We start from the raw sequence: 11,281 nt of genomic DNA on the forward strand, positions 1-11,281 counted from the left end.
AGACGATAAGCCTTGCACGTCGGAATACTGCGTCGTCCGTTTTTGTTCCGGTGTCGTTCTCGGCAATACCTCCAAAAAAGACGCGTGGCTGATTCATACGGCTAGTTACTAAGCGATCGCATTCATTTTTGTATATCAATCCTGATAAGAAAGTTCAGTTTGTGAGTCGGTGTGCACGTGCACATCGAAAGAAACAAAAAAAAATTGGTGCAGACATTTCCCACTGAATAATTGTCATACAGTGCGTACTATTCTTGAGAATCATTACTTATGAAACTCATATGAAACCAAGACTGCCGAATTTCAAGAGGTATACAATTCCAAACAATACCACGCATACTAAGGCGATCTCCCCAGTAAACTAACTCCTGCACCGTAAGCGCTCTTTGTTGTTGTAACGCTCTCCTTGTCGTACCCGCTCACGCACTCGCTTTCGTTATAACTCCTTCGTAAGGAATATCTCTGTTGTTGTAGTGCTTTTTTTCTTCTATAATTGGTGCGCCGACGCGATCGCCTGCCGTTCCAGCGTGCCCTCTTCAGAACCTTCTTTGTGTTGTTGCACACACTATTCTCTCAGAGCCTTGCCCGAACAATCTCTCCCCTGCGTTCTAACTGCGCCCCCATAGGCGCTGCGTTTGGTATACGTTTCCTCGCCGCATGCCAGCGTATCCGTTCCTCGTCACTGAGCAGTTTCTTATGGCGCGGCATAGTCACATAATTTTATTATTCAACGTAATACAAGCAATGAACTCATCCAGAAACTGTTATTTTCTAGCTTCCGATGGAACACAGGTATCCCGACATTCAGTGCGCCGGTCACGTGTCAAGAAAACTAAAAAAAATTCGCTTTTTTTCGGAACCTCGCGGCTTTCAGACAAAATATCGCATTGGAGATTTGTGCGCCCACGGGTAGGAGTCAGTAAACGTGCAGAAGTTTTTGTATTCACAGAAATTCACCTATTCAAGCCTAGATGGCGCCGCGTTTTTTTTTTTCTGAGGGGGGCGGAGACACAGAACAGAAGGACGAACGGAATGAAGCAGAAAATGAGTCCACGCACCTAGCCAAAGAATGCTACGCATTATTACGGAACCAAGACAGAGAGGGACAACAGACGAGTCTGCACACTATCTTGGCGGTATAACGTTGGCTGATGCAGTCAGCAACCTGCATGCAGATCATCTGCAACGGTGGGTGTCTGTTTTTAACGCGATAGCGTTAGGGGCCCCGTGTCGCAGAAAATCCGGTGTCGGCGTCAGTGTCGCGGCCGTGGCGGGAAAAATCATCCTCAACCACCCCAACCGCGCAGGCCCTCCGGGTGGCGCAAGCTGTTAGCGAAGGAGAAAATCATCCCAAACCACCCCGACCGCGCAGGCCCTCCACATGATACAGGGATTTCGTGAAGAAAAAATCAATTTCTCACAGTGTAATCCGTCACAAAGATAGTAAAGTATGACTTTACCACAACCTGCAGACGTGGTGGCGTCAGATTGTAATTTGAATGTACGATAAAAACATAATACTGTTACGAGGAAACTAAAACACAAACCCCTTTTCAAGCATTTATACCATCCCAACACGGTGCGCTCGGGTAATTTACTTGCTTAAATGCTATCGAGATAGCGCTCGCATCCTCGGCAGGTCAAATTTGGACTGCGCCCGCCTAATGCGCTTTGAACACGCGCGCGCGTAAGGGCAATAGCAAACAATTAATAAAATTGTATACAAAGCTGCTAGGGCCTGCGCATTCTAATATAAGACGACTTATATTGCCCCTGGAAAAGCGTCTTCCCAGCAATGCATTTCTGTTTAAAAGTGAAGCCAACTTCATGGGAATCGGTGTACGCTTGGTCTTTGTAAGCTGACTTTTCCACGTTGGTGTTCTGGTGAAGCCTACAGAAACAAAAATGCCATGTGAACGGGGCCCGATAACGCTACAGAAGAGGCAACCTAAAGTCTGCCCGCGCAGCACCAGCGCCGAATGTTCCCCTGGCGGAAGGATAGAAGTGTCAAAGGGCATCGCTGGGCCAGCGCGCGCCCGTGTTCTCTACGGCGCGAGCGATCATGCGCGTTCGTTTCGCGACGGCGAGCGCGAACTCATCAACCAGGAAAGGTGGCACGCAGTACTGCTGTGTTGTTGATTCCCACAACAGCCTCGAAAGGTCGAAAGCCGCCAGTGGAGTCCTACAGAATTCCGGGGAAGTGGCACGAAGGACAGACGAGAAGGGTGGATAACTGCAGTGCGCCGAGTCAAGTATGTGACGTACTTTCGCATTCGCGTGCAATATCACGGCCGCTCGATAAAAAAAACAATAGTAATATACGTGTATTTAGCGCATTGACGTTTGTTTAGACGTGTCGCGTAGTGGAATCGTACAGTGATATCCGCCGTGTTAGCTAGCCGTAAATGCATACGTGCTACGCCGCTAAGCTCGACGACGCGAGCTCGATTCCCGGCCACCGCGGCCGCATTTCGATGGGGGCGAAATGCAAGAACACACTTATTACCGTGTACTTTGATTTTTGTGCAAGTTAAAGAACCCCCGGTGATCAAAATTATTCCTGAGACCCTCCATTACAGCGTGCCTCATAATGATATCGTGCTTTTGGCACGTAAAACCCCCGAATTTAATTGATTGTACTGTTCGTTCACTCGCGATCGGCAACGACGAGCTCAAGAGAATTATATCACTTCTCCAAACGCTGCAGCTTAAATTGCTAGTTCCGCAGGCAACAAAAGGGGCCGCGCGCTACTTGTCTTTTGTGTGGTGGCGATCCGTATTTAATGCATGCCGTGGTCATCGCGTGCGTCGGTAAGTGGCAGAATGGAAAGCAGCTGCCCGAGACGTGCGCGTTATGTTTCTTGCTTGGCCACGCTTTCTAGGTTCGCAGTATCCAAGCATGCTTTAAAATAATTACCACCTTGCACATTTTTTTTTGCTTCACTCTTCCTGCCAAGAATCTTGGTTTCGTGTAGTAGCCGGCCATCGGTGTGCGCTTACTTTAACTGCGGCGGCGCATTCGCTCGACGAGAAAGTAGATTTGCTTTTATGAGGCATGTACCGCTATTTCTTGCGCTCGTGCTGCTGGTCCAAAGGTAATCGCTGGTTACCGTGATCTGGATTCATTTCGCGGAGCATTTTGTACGAGCCATTTCTCATGAGCAGTGAAAAGATACCTTGCTCACTAATGCAATGAGTTGCCATGACTCTAACAACTGCATTAACTAAGACATGATATACATTAAATATTTATACAGCATGATATCAAGCATTATGCGCATATGTAGTACTTCCATCGTTAAATATGTAGTACTTCCTCCCTGGGAGCCAAAAGGAGAGCAGCCGTACGTGTGCCCAGCGACCAACGAAACCAACCGCAATGCACCGTCTCTGCACATCTCTGCAAGCATGCATGACCGTTTTTTGACTGCACCATAGATTTCGATAAAAGTGACTAAATTACTGAACTCGGTGAGCACCTCTAACACGATGTCGTATACAATCTTTTTGGACACCTCCGACACGCACTTGACTTTCACTGTCACATCACCGGCCGCATTTCGTTCAACGCCATACACGTGTGTAAGCAGACGCTCCCCTTTCTTGAGGTTGCCGCCACGAAAAAAGCTGTTGGCATGGGCAATCTTCTTGAAACCGCATTGCAGTCTTTGCATCGCTGTGCAGCGAGCACGCCATCTGCCGCCGTCGAAAACGGAGCGCCGTGAGCACGAGCAGCGAAGGAAAGCGTGGGCGAAACAATGTAAACAAAGCGGAGGCTGCACCACGCCGCGACCGTGCTGCTTGACATTTCCACATAGGGGGCGCTGTCAGGAGGCGTAGTAGCGCCTTCTGGCGATCTTTTCTCGTCTATCGCGTTCGACTCCTAAAGGCGAAGCTTAAGCGTCCTCCAATTTTTTTTCTATTTGTGCAACGGAGTGATATGATATTATTACAGCCAAATAATTTTCTTGAGCGTTCGTTGGGAACAGCATAAGCCACGTGCGCAGTGTGCTAGACGGATTATAATAGTTGCACGTAGTTACCAGTCCACAAAAGAAAGGCGAAATAACACGACATGCACGAGCGCTGTGTTCTGTTTATTTATTCAATTCTTTCGCCGGCGTTTGCAGATTTTATCGCGAAGTGCATTGCGCCAACCACTTCTGAACAAGTAGGCCTACCAATAAACCACGCAATGCAGATACCTACAAGCCGCATTGAACCGCAATTTTTACTTTTTCCAAAGAGAACAAAACAGTCTTTTCTGTATGCAAAGCAGTTGAAGAAACTATGTGAAATATGACAAGACGAAGCTTTTATGATTAATGAAACAGATTTAACTCAGATGCGTTCGGCGGTTATTTGCTACGAGTTGGCCATACCAATATAAAACTCATATAAAAAATTCACCGTGGTCTTTTTTATCGCTTACACAAAAGTTCCCCGCTGCTGATAACCGTGCGCATCAAGGCGGAATGCAAACTTTGTTTTGTTTTTCTTTACTCTTATTCGTCTTTACAATTTCAGTTGCACTTAGAGTTTGGAGCGGTGAGGCAAGCCCCTTGCCTAAAACATTTTGTGTGTCTCTGAGATGTCTAGTAAAGCAACATATTTCAACCGACAGAACACTGTTACCAAATAGTGGTTTCACTGATTAGCGAAAATACAACTAAATTTAGTCGATTCTCTACGTGGTTACAGCTTAAGTTCACCTTTGTGCTGAATCAACAATTTAGGCTTCGCGAGCACAGCTACAGTTTAGATTATTTCACCGGAGGTTATCTTCCCTTTGAAAACAGGTAAAGAGTGCTCCGAAGTTGTTAGAGCGTGAATTGAGTGCAAGAAAAAGTATTGAGGCCGTTCATAGGCGACAAGTGCGTAACGTGTCCATCTGCCATGCCTCTGTGGTTGCGCCGGTAGGGGAATTTATGTGCAGCTAGCCACGTCAATATTGCATTGGTAAATATGTTTCCGCAATTTTTATCTATATTAGGGTGTAGTGGAACTGAGCAGTGATGTACGGGGGGCGCATGTCCACAATACTTGTGTATTACTGCCTTTCACCTATGAGCAAAAGTGCGGGCCACAGGCTGCCCCCTACCCCCCCCCCCCCAAAAAAAAAAAAAGAAACTGAATTTATTCGGAATTTAGGCGTACAAACTTAGAATGACTAGTGCCCCAGAAAAATTGCAAAGCAAAGCCTAAAGTGCATTCCTGAATTTCAGGTTACAATCACACGCCTAGAAGACTATCGGCTTCATTGCCGAAATTGTCGTACGTATATAATTTTGCTGAGGGGAGCACCTGCAGTTTTTATTTTACTAAGCCCTCAGTCGTAGGCTGGCGCACGTTACCGGTCTTCCTCTTCGCCTTGTTGCTCATTTCGCGCGCCTTTTGTATAACGAGTCGATGCTTCTAATCGTATTGCATTTGCTCCTACTCATATCTTCGTTCCCACTTTCGCAGCCTGAAGGCCATGAAACGGCAGTGCAGACATGTTGCAGTGAGCTATAACAAAAAGTCGTTGCAGTGCCGAAATATGGTTCGGCTAGCTCTCGTTTCGCTTGTCAGAAGAAACGGTCAGCTGAAGTCTGTTTCAATTTCATCATCTTGCTATTTTCTTGCTTAATTGTTATTTAGGATGTCGAAACAATAGAGGTCACCGGTCGGTCTAATCAGAGCTCAGGTTGCATGTGGTTGGGGCTGGTGTGAAAAAGGAAGAAACCACGTGTGCCTGCCGATATAGAAAGCCTGTAGTGTATATAAGGGTGATTGTTGCAGCGGAAGGTGACTGCAGAAAACTTTTCAAGGTCACCTCGGTTTTTGGGCCTCAAGCAGCTGCAAAAGCTTAGGTGACTTACGCCATATTGTTTTTACATTTTACAGTGATAGCTTTACTTGGCTCTTCTCCCGACATTGCAGTTTGTCAGTTTCTGGCCGCTTATTGCCAACTAGTGTCTGGAAATATATAAAAAATTCGGGGTAGCTTTCACTAGTGGCGCAAGGCTAAAAACACAGCTGAGCTGTTCGGTTCCTAGATGGTAGTGGCTATACGAAGTGATGCTAAGTTATACGAAGTGTATAAGCATTTCCTCGTGGTCCGCGGCATCGCGGAACGCCTCGCGAAGCACTTGCAGTCCGAGCACACGTAGGGAAAGTGGGGCGAAAGCTACGCCACCGTTACTAGATTACTTCGTCAGTTTGCAAACTCCGCCGGGATGCGGCGGCAAAACGTGGCCCCTTTCGGTTCCCGCTCGCGAGGTGGCGCTTCCGAAGGCCTTGGCCCGGTCGCATCATGGTTACGGAGCGTGCGCGCTGCGTTAAACGCAATTGACGCAGTTAATTCTGTTTAAGGGGAGTTATTTCCGAGATTGTGAGCAAACGTTACTTCGATTGTGCAACTAGAGTATCGTTTCAGCCACTAGAGCGATTCCACACGGCAGAGATGTGACTGAGATGCCTCAATCTAGCTAGTGCTATGCGCGACTCTTGTTCATTCAACTGTGAAGATTGATCAGGTTCAGTTCTTTTTAATTCAGTTCTATATAACATTACGTGTTTACGGTGGGTCACGGAACATAAGTATCTGATTCCGCCGAAAATATTGAAACCTAGAACCACTCGTTTGTTCGGGAACACTCAATGCCAGGATACGCGTTTTTTAAAAGCAAGATACCGAAGTACTTCAGTGAAAGCTCGCCGTTTTTAAGGCTATAAAACGCGAAAGACGACGAGAACAACACAAGTCAAATTCAAAACAATTTATTAAGGCGAAAACCGTAGATGGCTAATGGGCCGAAAAATCCGACTTCCGGTGTTATGGCACCTAAATTCATGGTGCCACCAACAACGGTCGTGGTTTCAAGTGCCTTAGTTAGCTCTACCTTAAGTGACATAGAGTTCATTAACGCACTCAAACCCACGACCTTTGGTGTTACTTAAGGCAAAGTTAATTAAGACACAGTTACACGTACACGCACCGATACAGTTACACGTACCGAAGGAAGGAATCGGTCACGCTGATGTTTCAGCGTTGCAACTTGGATCTTCTTGAGGTACGTAGAAAGAAATATAGGCTGAAGGTACTTTATCAAATAATGCAGGATCAACTTAAGATTGATAAGCTCAAATATCTACACGCTCCAGGTAAAAGAAACCCGCGAACTAACCACGACTACGTCATAAAGCCGTACCGAACTAACAGTGATACATTTCGATACTCATTTTTCCCGGATGCGATAGAAATGTGGAACCAATTGCGAAACGCTATTGTTAGCCTAAAAGATGTCACCGACATTGAAAATGCTGCTGAGGCGTATTTACGGGAGTTATCAGTTTAGTTTGAAGTGCCAAGTGATATGTGCGACTCGATGTTCATTGTACGTATTTTGATAAATGTCATAAGTGTGCTGAACAGAATTCAAGTGAACGTCTTATTCACTGTGAATTGACAAGTGTCAGGCAACTTTGCGTACATTGACATTGTCCATATGTGACGTATGTGATTGTAGTGTCCTCTCTGTAATGACCCTCTATGAGGGTTGACAGTATTAATAAATAAATAAATTAGGATATAGTTAATCATGGCACGCGGACCCACGACCGTTGGGGGTAGTCGAATCCTCAATCATTGGTGTTAATTAAGGCGCATTTAATCAAGATATAGTTAATTAAGACAATCGAACCCACGACCTTTGGCTTTAATTAGGGAGAATTTCATTAGGGCACACTTCGTTAAGGTACTCGAACCCACGACCTTTGGTCGGAAAGAACAAGTAATATGAAGCAATTGCACGTTAAAGGTAGTCAAAATTAGCCCGGGGTTCCCCACTACGGACTGCCTCATGATCATATCGTGGTTTTGGAACATATAAAACACCAGAAGTTAATTTGATTTTTTTAACTCACGACGGATTAATTCGAATGAGGATGTCAATTTATGCAATGAATTTCTCTTGAGCGCGCACGCTTTGGCATTCATTCTCTCTAGCGTATATGCTAAAGTAACCGTCAAGTTTTTGAACTATGCAACAAACATCAACTGGGAATCGCATTTCAAAAGCCAAAGTTACAAAAGACACGCTTTTTAGTTTGCTACAGCCATCTTTTCCTTGCTTTCTAACCGATGGCTAAAATCTCGGGAGAAAATTTGCATTCTTGTCACAAGTTGCAACGGGAGCACACGCCGCACGAGCTGCGTCGATAGATCTCGCTGGGACTCACAGGGATTGCGATCACTACGCAAGAAAGTTGAACGCAACTTTACTATATTTGTTGAAGGCAACAAAAAAAAAACACCCGGCACAAGATCACGCCTGCGTTGACTACGCCAGCGTGGCGGTCAAGAAGCCGTAGGCACCGCCGACACCGGCCAACACCTCCGTTACCTCCGTCAAACCGGTCAAACGGCGACGAGCGCGGCCCAGCTCGGCAGTACAGGGAAGGGTGATATCCGCGGCGCCGGAGTTTGCAAACTGAAAGAGGTTATCTAGTAACGTTGAGCTATGCACAGTGTACGGGTGGCGCGCAGCAGACGATACGCCGGGATGACGTCAGGGCGCATGCGCAGTAGCGCGCAGCTGGCGGGAGCTCGGCGGAGCCATGTCTGTGTCGGGCGAAGTGAGCGCGCATCTTAGAGTGTACTAGACAACCATATCCTAGTACACTCTAGCGCACCTGCGCCGGCGGTTGGTAGGCAACGCGAGGTGACGTCACCGCTTCTGCTTCGGCGAATGTGTGGCTAGACGAGGTTGGGCCAGGTGGTGCGCAGCTGTGGTTTGGTTGTTGCTAGGCAACGGCGCGGAGTTTTCTGAGACTTTGCACGTTTATCCTCCAGCTTTAACAGCTTCGCTGTTAAACAATTGCTGGCTCTCCCTTTACCTAAAGTATAGATCTAAGCATGAAATTGCTACCGGCAAAGCAGAGTGGTTGGAGATGGTAATAGCCACCGTGTTAAAATGGTTGCAGTGCATGTTCAAAACGGCACACCCCACCACAGCGCACCACACCGCAGAACGGTATACCGTGCACTGGTCCATATGGACCCTGTCCAGCTAGAAGAAAACCGGCTGAAGGCGACTTGACAGGCAGCGAAAGACGCCAGGGAGAGTGCACTGACCATCTAAAAGAAAAGCGCCTGAAGGAGGCGCCGCGCAGCGTGGCGCCATCTTTCGAGGTGACGCAAAATCCGCGTCGCGGAACTCACAGACCGCTGGCGTTCAAAAGAGCACAGGGAACCCTGCCTCAGTGCCCAAAGATGACAATAAAGTCTATTATGCTCTGCATCTGCCTTTTCAATCAGAACTTCACCTTGAAGTTATAGCTTGATTGATATTGTGAAGAAACATTGAGGAAGAACTCGGAACAGTCGGAAGCAATATTTTTTGCAATTTGTTGGGGCAGTAACTAGCGTATGTAATGCGGTCCTTTACAAAGGGTTGAGGGCCAGAGACCGCATTCTCTCATCTTTTGACTTGTTGCCCGGATGATCTCGTTTTGATCTCGCAATGATGTCCGTATAGCGGCTCTGGCTTCTGGCTCAAGGTCACATGAAGGTCGCCGACAACGGGAGCTAAAAGCATTGCATGCCTAAAAAGAAAATCCGCCTCCATTCCATCCTATTGAAGTCGATGCACAGCGAAGTTGTTGGGGACGTTATACAAGCTTCACTACCACAAGGAAGTGAAGCTTCACTACCACCGTCGAGATTAATGTAGCGTCCGCGACCGCGTTTGCGTCATTTCCGCTTGTGCTTCAACGCCGCGGTCTTGGCCGTGCATGTTCGCGGCGTCCATACGATTGCGCGTCACGCGCGTTCACAACACGAAACGTCACTAATTTTTTCAACAGTGTTTGCCCAAATGTAGATTAAGGTCACAGCACACGCTGTGCGACAGATGCAACAGGCAGAGCGCCCACGCATTAAGGACAGATAGATCGTGTGCACAAGTTCGTCACGCGCGCACTCAGATGTGCGGAAGTGCAGCATACATGCTCATTGTAGCAGGCCCTCTGGTTGCCGCAAGTGAATTGTTGAACTAATTGAATTTCTGAAAGTAGGATGCGTCACAAAATTTGTTAAGTACAACTTGCACACAACCTGCAGACATGGCTTCAGATTGTAATTTGAATATACGAGCAAAAATAATTATATTTACGCGCAAACTAAAGAAAAAAAAACGCTTTTTCAGCTGCTGTTCTTTTTTCGTGAGAGAGAGAGAGAAACGAGAAGGGAAAGGTAGGGAGGTTAACCAAGGACGTGCCCGGTTGCCTACCCTACGCTTGGGGAGAGGGAAGGGGGAAGAATAGATAAGGAGCGAGAATATAAATAGTCATAAAGAGTCAGTCATTCACACAGTAAGTCGCAGAGAAGGGTTCACTGTCACAAGCGTTCACACAGTCCAGTGTCCTTCAAGAAGTGAAGAAGAGCTTTTGTGGCCTTTCGCATGCAAGAATGCGTAGGCCATGGTCCCAGAATCTTTTCCTCTGACAGCACTCTGCTATCTAACATCCTGAGTTGAGCTTGAAGAATCCGTCGTTGGGCGTCAAAAGCTGGGCAATGACACAGAAGGTGCTCTAGCGTCTCATCGCACCTGCACGAATTGCATGCCGCACTGTTAGCCATTCCTATTAGGAATGAAAAGGAATTTGTAACCGCGACGCCCAACCACATGCGACACAGTAAAGTTGCTTCGCTACGGGAGAGTCCAGGTGGCAGGCGAAGTTGCAATTTAGGATCGAAAGAATGCAAGCGTGAGTTACTGAAACCTGGTGAATTCCATCTTAGAAGTGTAATGTGGCGAGCAAGTGAATGAAGTTGCCACGCAGCGTCCGTCCTTGAGAGTGGTATAGGCACTCGCTGATGTTTTTGATGAGCCGAGCGAGCTGCTTCGTCTGCGCTATCGTTGCCAACAATTCCGCAGTGGCTCGGCAACCACTGAAATACGATGTCGTGTCCTTTCTCGATTGCGGGGTGATGAGCTTGCCTTATTTCGTACACTAGCTGTTCATGTGACCCGTGACGTGGGGCAAACTGCAGAACTTGTAGGGCTGCTTTCGAATCGCAGAAAATGGCCCAACGATTTGGTGTTTGCTGGAGCACGTATGGATTGCTGCTTGAAGAGCCGCAAGTTCTGCTGCTGTCGACGTGGTGTTGTGAGAGTACTTGAATTGCAAAGAGACGGCGTCCGATGGAACAACCACTGCTCCGGTAGAGCTGTTGGAATTGGTGGAATCATCCGTGTAAATATGTATTCGGTCAAGATAAGACTCGTGTAGGCAA

The sequence above is a fragment of the Dermacentor silvarum genome, chromosome 3, assembly GCF_013339745.2.
Source record: "Dermacentor silvarum isolate Dsil-2018 chromosome 3, BIME_Dsil_1.4, whole genome shotgun sequence".
Taxonomy (NCBI): Eukaryota; Metazoa; Arthropoda; class Arachnida; order Ixodida; family Ixodidae; genus Dermacentor; species Dermacentor silvarum.